This window comes from Pelophylax lessonae (genome assembly GCF_965119305.1).
Source record: "Pelophylax lessonae genome assembly, chromosome: 5".
Classification (NCBI taxonomy): Eukaryota; Metazoa; Chordata; class Amphibia; order Anura; family Ranidae; genus Pelophylax; species Pelophylax lessonae.
Genome location: NC_138772.1, coordinates 15,408,572 through 15,419,241, shown reverse-complemented (window position 1 = coordinate 15,419,241; position 10,670 = coordinate 15,408,572). Strand labels below are relative to the sequence as shown.

General features: G+C 49.7%; 1 protein-coding gene across 7 annotated transcripts in view; it reads left to right on the top strand.

Annotated features, from left to right (window-relative positions):
* Positions 1-1,302: 1,302 nt before the first annotated feature.
* Positions 1,303-10,670, top strand: part of EEF1D (eukaryotic translation elongation factor 1 delta) — a 69,377-nt gene continuing 60,009 nt past the window's right edge. For 3 of the 7 annotated variants that reach the window (XM_082257705.1, XM_082257708.1, XM_082257704.1), the window contains exon 1: positions 1,306-1,404. The gene's annotated coding sequence lies outside the window, so the exon portion shown is untranslated. Of the gene's footprint in view, positions 1,405-10,670 lie in introns of all 7 variants that reach the window. The other 4 variants (XM_082257706.1, XM_082257709.1, XM_082257710.1 and 1 more) reach the window with 4 other exon arrangements.

Below are 10,670 nucleotides of genomic sequence, written 5' to 3'. Positions count from 1 at the left end.
TCTTTGTTTCTTTCTCCTTCTTTCCTTCCATCCCTCTTTCTCCCTTTATTTCTGTCTTTCTCTCTCCCTCCATCCCTCTCTTTCTTTCTCTATCTCTCTTTTTCTCTCCCTCCCTCTTTCCCTATATAGTACCACATTCTCCACCAGGGGCAGACTGGCAACTTTCAGCCCAGGGGGCAAGTACAAACCAGACGCCCATGGTGCAGCGACTCGGCCCCTCTCCCACTCTCCCTCTTCCCGTCCTCCTCCTGACCCCCATTCCAGGCTGAAGCCCTGCTCCAGGTACTCTATACTCACCCCCAGGCTGAATCGGGATTCAGCAGGGGGCAGTTGGGAGGAGCTGGGACTGCTTGGTTCAGGGCTGGCCAGGGGAGGAGAGCCTCCAGTGGGGCATGGAACCGGCCTCTGCTCAGACACAGTTTACACCATCCATGCTGGGGGGAGGCCTGCTCTTTGTCCTTGTCTTCATCCCGCACTCAGTAGGTCAGCGGTGGGGACTTTTTACTTCTCTTCACCAGGAATCCTTTAGGCATGTCTGTGGCAGAAGCGGTGCAGCCTTTTTCCAGGACATCAGAGCGGCCCAGGGGGTAATTGCCCCCATCCCCCTGGCCCAGTCCTCCCCTATGTAAGGCACCTCAGACTCTATTTAACCAAATCCTCTTTGAGCCACGCCCATTATTTAGCGTATTTGAAACCACACCCATTTTCACGGTGAAAAAACACAATTTTGCACTAGACCACGCCTACAAACAATGCCCCCGCCCCTAATTAAAATATTACTCCGTCTACAGACAAAAAAAAAAGTGACCCTAAAAAATGTTTTGAGAACGTTGGCATCCATGTGATAGGTGTGCACCGAGTACGTAGAGAGCCCATAAGTGGCAACTTCCCTTTACATTTGTATGGGGGCGCCACTGAGCTCTGTGCTGTCTCCCTTTTGTATCCTCTGAGAAGCACCGCCTCTCCTCAGTCAGTTCCGCCCAGCCACAGCTCACGCATGCGTACTGCCCTAAAGCGTATCCACGCGTGCATCACTCTGCATTATGCGCATGCGCTGTTTCTGTCAGCCAGCTCACGTTTAGTTCAGAGCATGCGCAGTGTTTCTCTCAGACTCTCACATAGTGGACTGTACCATCTGTCCCCCCCCCCCGTGCGGGAGAAACTATCACACGCATCCCAGCTTAATTTTTAAGGCAATGACGGCGGAGAGATGAGTTATAATTGATTGCCGTCCTAGGCGGGTTGTATTCTATGTAGTGATTATAGTTAGTCTCTTCGTTATATCTGTGTTCTCCCCCCCCCCGGGTTGTGTGGTACGGTCCGGAGTGAGCTGTCTCTCAGAGCGGGTCACGTGTCTTCCTCCTTCCCTCCCGCTCTCTTTCCTGACACAGCCGCGTCTCCGGGGTGAGTACCGGGCCCGGGGGTCTCCGGGGGAGGCTCGGACAGGGCCGGGGCTGAGCCCTGAGAGGGTCAGAGAGATATGGGTGAGATGTCAGGGCTGGAGGGGCCGAGTGTGGAGAACCATGAGGGACGGGGGAGTGGGGGAAGGGAGGCCTGACAGGGTGAGGGGAGGAATGTCACTGGGAGGGGGCAGCACTGGGGGTTATTATTGGGGTATATGGGGGGAGGGGTAATATGTGGGAAGAGGTAGGTGATGGAATGTCAGAATTGATGGGGGAGGGGTGTCAAGGAGGAATGAATGAATGAAGGGGGGGGGGTGATGGATTGAGGAGGAGGAATGAGTAATCCCCTATAGGAATGTATAGGGGGGCAAATGAGGGGAGAAGCGGAGATAGAGCGTTGTGGGGGGTATGGGTAGGTGGGCAGATGGATGGTGAGGCAGGGGTGGTAGGTGGGCAGACCAAGGATTGGGGTAAGTGGACAGGTGAGGGGTGAAGTTTGGGGGGGGGTAGGTGGGCAGATCAGGAGTGAGGGGTAGGTGGGCAGATGGGGTTGGGGGAACAAGTGGGGGTAGTTGGTGAATGGGGGGGGGTGGAGTCTGGCTAAGTGGGCAGATGGTGGGGAGGGAAATATGGGTAGGTGAGGAGGTGGGGGTAGATGGGCAGATGGGGGAGAAGTGATAAGTGGGCAGATAGGTGGTGGGGGTAGGTGGGCCAATGGGGAAGCAGGGGGATGGGGGCTGAGGGGAAGGTGAGCAGACCAGTAGTAGGTGAGAAGGTGGGGGGGAGAAGCAGTGGTGAGTGGGCAGATGGGGGGGAAGTGGGGGTAGGTGAGCAGATGGAGGTGGGGGTAGATGGGCAGACGGGGGGGGGGAAAGTGGGGGTAGGTGAGCAGATGGAGGTGGGGGTAGATGGGCAGACGGGGGAGAAGCAGTGGTAAGTGGGCAGATAGGTGGTGGTGGTAGGTGGGCCAATGGGGAAGCAGGGGGATGGGGGCTGAGGGGAAGGTGAGCAGACCAGTAGTAGGTGAGAAGGTGGGGGGGAGAAGCGGTGGTGAGTGGGCAGATAGGGGTGGGGGTAGGTGAGGAGGTGGGGGTAGATGGGCAGGCGGGGGAGAAGCAGTGGTAAGTGGGCAGATAGGTGGTGGTGGTAGGTGGGCCAATGGGGAAGCAGGGGGATGGGGGCTGAGGGGAAGGTGAGCAGACCAGTAGTAGGTGAGAAGGTGGGGGGGAGAAGCGGTGGTGAGTGGGCAGATAGGGGTGGGGGTAGGTGAGGAGGTGGGGGTAGATGGGCAGGCGGGGGAGAAGCTGTGGTAAGTGGGCAGATAGGTGGGGGGGGTAGGTGGGCCAATGGGGAGGCAGGGGGAAGGTGGGCAGACCAGTAGTAGCTGAGAAGGTGGGGGGGGAGAAGCGGTGGTGAGTGGGCAGATAGGGGTGGGGGTAGGTGAGGAGGTGGGGGTAGATGGCCAGGCGGGGGAGAAGCAGTGGTAAGTGGGCAGATAGGCGGTGGGGATAGGTGGGCCAATGGGGAAGCAGGGGGATGGGGGGGAAGCAGGGGAAGGTGGGCAGACCAGTAGTAGGTGAGAAGGTGGTGGTGGGGGGGGAGAAGCAGTGGTGAGTAGGCAGATAGGGGCGGGGGTAGGTGGGGAGGAAAGTAGGGGTAGGTGAGCAGATGGAGTTGGGGGTAGGTGCGCAGACGGAGGAGAAGCAGTGGTAAGTGGGCAGATAGGCGCTGGGGTAGGTGGGCCGATGGGGGAAGGGGGCAGATGGGGGCTGGGGGGGAAGCGGGGGTAGGCGGGCAGACCAGTAGTAGGTAAGAAGATGGAGGTGGCGGTAGATGGGCAGACGAGGGGAGAACAGGGTAGGTTGGGGGTAGGTGGGTAGACCAGGGGTAGGTGAGCAGATGGAGGCTGGGGGGGTTAGGTGGGTAGACGGGAGGGAAGTGGGGGTAAGTGGGTAGATGGGGGCTGGGGGGGGAACACTTGAGGCCCTCCCGCTTATCCTTTGTGCTCTGCCAGTAAGGACTCTCCTGCCATCAGAACACACAGATCACCACTGCAGTCTGATTCCAGCCGCTCTGATCGAGTGGAAAAAGAATAGACATGGCAGTTGTACAGAAATCGATCGGTAGATTGACTTCTGTTCAGCCACAGCGGTCACACATGGATTAAAATTCACAAACTCTCTGCTGAACCAACTAAATTTCTATGTGTGTGCGGCCGGCTATGGTTTGTTATTGGTAGGATCACCGGAGGAGTTGATTGTTAGGATCACTGGAGGAGTTGATTGGTAGGATCACTGGAGGAGTTGATTGTTAGACGAGTGTCTGCTGAAGGCTGATCTGAGCTCTTCCAGTTAGGGATTGGTTGGGCTCTGAGATTCAGGTTGGTATATCGGGAATGGAGATGAGGTTTGGGTTCTGCTGCTAACAATCTGCTTCTGCCATCTAAACACTGAATGTGAGATCTCTGTACCGGATGCGGTGGGGGTGAGATAGCTGTAACTTGCAGTCTCAGTAGTTTGGCAGGCGGTGACTTCATCCAAATAACATCCTGCAGATTATAGAAAGATTTAATGCAAAAACTTGTGTAGATCATAACCGATGAACATCAGGTGATGAAATCCGTGTGTCCGGCTCTAGCAGAATGAAATACATTTTCTGATGATTATTCAATCGCTTTCCATGGACTTTTTTCCTACCAGCAATATAGTGAGTCAGTATCTGACTGGCTGCTATACTGGAACACTTCTTCTATAGGTGCCCCCCCCCCCCCCCCCCCCATTCACATGGGCACAGATGGACACAATGTAGACGATGGGCTTATTTCCAGCTGCAGTGTACAGCCCCCATAGCAATGAATGGCTGTGTGCAGGTATACGCTGTGCTTACATAAAGACGCACATGGTGCAAACCGTTGAATGCACGCTTATGTCAATGGGTTCACACAAGCACAGCGTATTCCTGCACACAGCCCTTCATTGCTATGGGTGATGTTTGGCCCATTCACGCTTCTGCGACTTGTAGTCATGTGACTTTGGACATGATAAGTTGCAGCCCATTGTTTGCAATGGCACCCATTCAGATTGGTGTGACTTAACCACTTCTTGACCGGAAGATTTTCCCCCTTAATGACCAGGCCATATTTTGCGATTCGGCACTGCGTTACTTTTAATGGACAATTGCGCGGTCGTGCGACGCTGTACCCAAATAAAAGTGATGTCCTTTTTTTTCCCCCACAAACAGTTTTCTTTTGGTGGTATTTGATCACCTGTGCGATTTATTTATTTATTTTTTTTTTTGCGCTATAAACAAAAAGAGACAATTCTGAAAAAAAAAAAACATTTTTCACATTCCGCTATATAACATTCTCAAAAAAAAAAATGTAAATCACAATTTTTTAACATTTTATGCCAATTTTTCTGCTACAAATTTTTGGTAAAAAAAAAAAAAACGCAGTAAGCTTATTTTGATTGGTTTGCGCAAAAGTTATCGCATCTATTAACTACGGGAAAGATTTATTTGTCATTTTTTTTTTTTTTTCTCTAGTAATGGCGGTGATCTGCAATTTTTAGCCAGACTGCGACATTGCGGCGGACAGATCGGACCCCTAACTGAAACTTTTGGGGGGACCAGTGACATTACTACAGTAATCAGTGCTAAAAATATGCACTGTTACTGTAATAATGACACTGGCAGGGAAGGGGTTAACCCTGTGGGTGATCAAAGTGTTAAATGTGAGCCTAGGGGAGTGATTCTAACTGGGGGGCGTGGCTTTGTGAAATGATCATAGAGACCTGTGTTCCTATATAGAAGGATCACAGGAGCTCTGTGATCATTCCAGGGAGAAGAACAGTCAGATGTGTTTACAACAGCCGACCGTCCTTCTCTCTCAGCGGGGAGCGATCGCGGGTGTCAGGCGGCAATCAGAGCCGCCTGCCCCGTGCATCGGAGTCCCCGCTGACAAGCGGGAGCGCTCCGCCCCCTAGCTGCAGGCGCGTGACCGTTGTGTACCTACGTCGGTTTGCTCAGGAGCGGTTGCCTGCCGCAGTATAACTGCGGCGGGCGGTCAGCAATGGGTTAAAGTTGTAGCAACCTTGATTTAACAAGAAGTTGCAGCAACCTTTTGAGAAGGTGCCTGCCTTCCTTTGATGCAACTTTGTTCCAAAGAATGGTAAAGTCACAAACATTTCACTGGAAATTGTGTGATAGTAATGTGAATGGAGCCGTACTCTCTGTGTACAGTCCGGTGTCCTCTTAGGCTCCATTCTCACATTTAGCGGCACTGCAAATCCCAGCAGCAAGAATCTGGTTTCCTGCGGCTTAGATTAGCCGCCTCCTGGGTATAGCTGCAGCCTCCGGTGATCACGGTTGCACGCACTTTGCGCCCACGGCAATCGTGAGCTTATCAGTCTATACGTAGCACAAGAGCAGATCAGTTTATTTCTCCATCCACATGGAGGAATCTTTTCTACCGACTGTTATATTTAGCAGCCATGACTGCCGGACGGTGACTAAGATTCATTTTCCACTAGTGCAACTTTGGGACACAAAGTCGCAGCCCATTGGTTTTAATGAGGCCCATTCAAATCGTAGAGTGTAAAATCAAAGTGACACTCGTGGGAACGTAGACTAAGCCCCCGTTCACATCAGGCCGGTTTGACATGCCAAATCTGAGTTTATTGCCGACAACGGCGCCATCTGATTCGGTGCAACATCGACTTTGCGGCACCACACCGATTCCCAAAAAGTAGTTTCTGCACTACTTTTGGCAACTGGTGTTACTGATGGTACCAGACCATAACCCCTGTTACTACCTTTGGTGAGTTTGGGGGGCGATTTTAATAGACTTCTGTGCATGAACCCACACAGATATCCGTCAAATTGCCCACCCCCCCCCCCCCCCACACTCACACTGAAATGCGGGTTTGAAATCGTGCGAGTTCAGCTCTGCCTTCAGTGCGAATGAGGACTTTAACCACTTAAGCCCCGGAAGATTTTACCCCCTTCCTGACCAGGGGGTATTTTGCGATTCGGCACTGCGTGACTTTAACGGACAATTGCGCGGTCGTGCGACGCTGTATCTAAACGAATTTGGCGTCCTTTTTTTCCCACAAACAGAGCTTTCTTTTGGTGGAATTTGATCACCTGTGCGATTTTTTGATCATGCGCTATAAACAAAAAAGTGCATAAATTTTGCAAAAATAGCAATATTTTTCCACACTTTTTTTATATGAAATTCCCCCCAAAAAAATGTAAAAATCAAAATTTTTTAACATTTTCGGCCAATTTGTTTTATGCTACCTATGTTTGGTAAAAAAAAATCGGAAAAAGCGTATTTTGATTGGTTTGTGCAAAAGTTATCGCGTTTGCTAACAAAGGGAAAGATTTTTGTCATTTTTGCTGTTTTTTTTTAACGCGTAATGGCGGCGATCTGCGATTTTTTTTTTTTTTTTTTTTTTTTTTTTTTTTTTGCGGTACTGCGACATTACGGCGGACAGATCGGACCCTTGACTGACATTTTTGACACTTTTGGGGTTACCAGTGACATTTCTACAGTAATCAGTGCTATACATATGCACTGTTACTGTAAAAATACACTGGCAATGAAGGGGTTCACTTTTTTTGAAAGGGCGGGGCTATGTGTGTCCCTAGGGGCGTGCTTTCTACTGTGATTGGCTGTGGCTACTAGTGTATTTACAGTGATCAACGGTTCCACATAGTAGAACCGTATGATCATCCTTCATACACAGGGGAGAATGACAGGCAGCTTGTTTACACAAGCTGCCTGCCTTTCTCCCTCTCCCCCGACGATCGCCGAGTGACCGGCGGACATTGGGTCCACCGGTCACACGCGCGGGGGGGTGCGTGACCGCGCCTCCGGGGGGCGCACGCTCGCTCCCTAAACCCTCACAGGCTAGCGACGTAGACCTACGTCACTTTGCCTGTGAGGGGCTGACTGCCGACGTAGATCGGCGTTAGGCAGTCGGCAAGTGGTTAAGGATAAGTTCATCTTTTGGAACATGTCAAACGTTCCACCTGTTTTTAGCATGTAACCCCTTCCAGCACCCGCACATTCTACCCCTGACTCGCGACATCGGGAAGTGCAAGTTGAAAACAGTGCAGACGTGCTGGGCTCCGCCCACATGGTTGCATCACTCAAGTTTCCTGTGAATGAATGGACTACAAGTACCATTGTCCATTACAGCTGATGGCTTGTAGTTCTCAATAAACTGAGAGGGTGTTGGTGAGCTCTTAGTCCATTGATCTTCCTGCTTTCAAGGAACTGCAGAAGTATGGGCAGACGGCTAACCTGAGAATCTTCAGGAGCTGAACATTGCACCCGCCATCTGTGAGGTTAGTTAGAGATTTGTAGAATTAAACAATTCAAATTTCTGATCTGTCTGTGTGCTCATTATTGTATGTAGAGGTGTGTGCTGGGATCCGTCTCATGCTGAACTCCAGGGAATTTTTTTTTTTTTTTTTTAACACAGCTCAAGTCGCATAACTTACCACTAAAAGGTTATCTTCATTTTGCTGGCTGCTTTATACTGTAGAAATCTAAACTTCTTTGCTGCTGCTGCATGCTACAGGTATGATACTACAAGCTGCTTTGCTGCTGCACATTACAGAGCAATCTTCTGGTGCTGCAGGGATGAGAGCAGCAGCTTCAACATTGAAGTGATCTTGTCCTCTTTCCCCTCGTCCATTCACAGAATGCCTTGTATTCTGCAAAAAAAAAAAAAAAAACAAGTTTTTTGAATAGATGTGAGGAGAAGGGGAGGGGGTGCACAGGATCACTTCGCTGTGGCAGCAGCTTTTGCACTCATCCCCGCAGTGCTGCTCTGTAATATGCAGCAGCAAAGAAGCTTGTAGTACGACACTTGTATTATCATACATGTAGTATCCATCAGCAAAGAAGCTGGTAGTATCATGCCTGTAGTATCCAGCAGCAAAGAAGCTGGTAGTATCATACCTGTAGTATCCAGCAGCAAAGAAGCTTGTAGTATCATACCTGTAGTATCCAGCAGCAAAGAAGCTCGTAGTATCATACCTGTAGTATCCAGCAGCAGCAAAGAAGCTTGTAGTATCATACCTGTAGTATCCAGCAGCAGCAAAGAAGCTTGTAGTATCATACCTGTAGTATCCATCAGCAAAGAAGCTGGTAGTATCATACCTGTAGTATCCAGCAGCAAAGAAGCTTGTAGTATCATACCTGTAGTATCCAGCAGCAAAGAAGCTTGTAGTATCATACCTGTAGTATCCAGCAGCAAAGAAGCTCGTAGTATCATACCTGTAGTATCCAGCAGCAAAGAAGCTTGTAGTATCATACCTGTAGTATCCAGCAACAAAGAAGCTTGTAGTATCATACCTGTAGTATCCAGCAGCAAAGAAGCTTGTAGTATCATACCTGTAGTATCCAGCAGCAAAGAAGCTCATAGTATCATGCCTGTAGTATGCAGCAGCAGCAAAGAAGCTTGTAGTATCATACCTGTAGTATCCAGCAGCAAAGAAGCTTGTAGTATCATACCTGTAGTATCCAGCAGCAAAGAAGCTTGTAGTATCATACCTGTAGTATCCAGCAACAAAGAAGCTCGTAGTATCATACCTGTAGTATCCAGCAGCAAAGAAGCTTGTAGTATCATACCTGTAGTATCCAGCAGCAAAGAAGCTTGTAGTATCATACCTGTAGTATCCAGCAGCAAAGAAGCTTGTAGTATCATACCTGTAGTATCCAGCAGCAAAGAAGCTTGTAGTATCATACCTGTAGTATCCAGCAGCAAAGAAGCTCGTAGTATCATACCTGTAGTATCCAGCAGCAAAGAAGCTTGTAGTATCATACCTGTAGTATCCAGCAGCAAAGAAGCTCGTAGTATCATACCTGTAGTATCCAGCAGCAAAGAAGCTTGTAGTATCATACCTGTAGTATCCAGCAGCAAAGAAGCTCATAGTATCATACCTGTAGTATCCAGCAGCAGCAAAGAAGCTTGTAGTATCATACCTGTAGTATGCAGCAGCAAAGAAGCTGGTAGTATCATGCCTGTAGTATCCAGCAGCAAAGAAGCTGGTAGTATCATACCTGTAGTATCCAGCAGCAAAGAAGCTCGTAGTATCATACCTGTGGTATACAGCAGCAAAGAAGCTCGTAGTATCATGCCTGTAGTATCCAGCAGCAAAGAAGCTGGTAGTATCATACCTGTAGTATACAGCAGCAAAGAAGCTCGTAGTATCATACCTGTGGTATACAGCAGCAAAGAAGCTTGTAGTATCATGCCTGTAGTATACAGCAGCAAAGAAGCTCGTAGTATCATACCTGTGGTATACAGCAGCAAAGAAGCTCGTAGTATGATACCTTTTATTATACTTGTAGTAGGATACCTGTATTATGCCGCAGCAAACCAGCTTGTAGTAGGATACTTGTATTCTCATACTTGTAGTATACAGCAGCAAAGAAGCTTGGATTTTTACTGTATACAGCAGCCAGCCTGACCTAGGATAATCCTCCTAAGGCTGCATTCACATGTCAGCTTATAATCGCGGGCAGAACCGCCGCGGTTCCGCCCGCGATTCGGAGATTTATTGCAAATCGCGGGACGCCTAGCGTTGCCCGTTGATTTGCAATAGCCCCCCAAACGCCGAGCGATGTTGCCGCAATTTACGCCCGCCGAATCGCGGCAACATCGCGCAAACAAAATCGCGGGACGCAATACGCTCCAAAGAAGCTCTTGTACTTTTTTGGAGCGTATTGCGTCCCGCGATTTTGTTTGCGCGATGTTGCCGCGATTCGGCGGGTGTAAATCGCGGCAACATCGCTCTGCGTTTGGGGGGCTATTGCAAATCAACGGGCAACGCTAGGCGTCCCGCGATTTGCAATAATCTCCGAATCGCGGGCGGAACCGCGGCGGTTCTGCCCGCGATTATAAGCTGACATGTGAATGCAGCCTAAGTGGTAACATATGTGACTTTATGTTGTGCCCAGGGATTTATTTTTTGTTAGAAGTTCAGCTTTACTGGTCTTGTTTGTGAAGATTTGCTGCGTCAGGTTTGCTCTCAGACAGAGATGATGTGTAGTGCTTGCTGGCAATGTCAAGGCTCTTAGTTTGTAAGTTTTCTATTGATCTGGATAGAGGCAAGGTATGTTTCCCTGCATCCGTGTGTGTGTGTGTGTGTGTGTGTGTGTGTGTGTGTGTGTGTTGGGGGGGGGGGGGGGGCGCTGAATGGTGCGGTGCCTGTTCACTTCCAGGCTCTTCCAGTAAGGACTGGTGTTCTTAG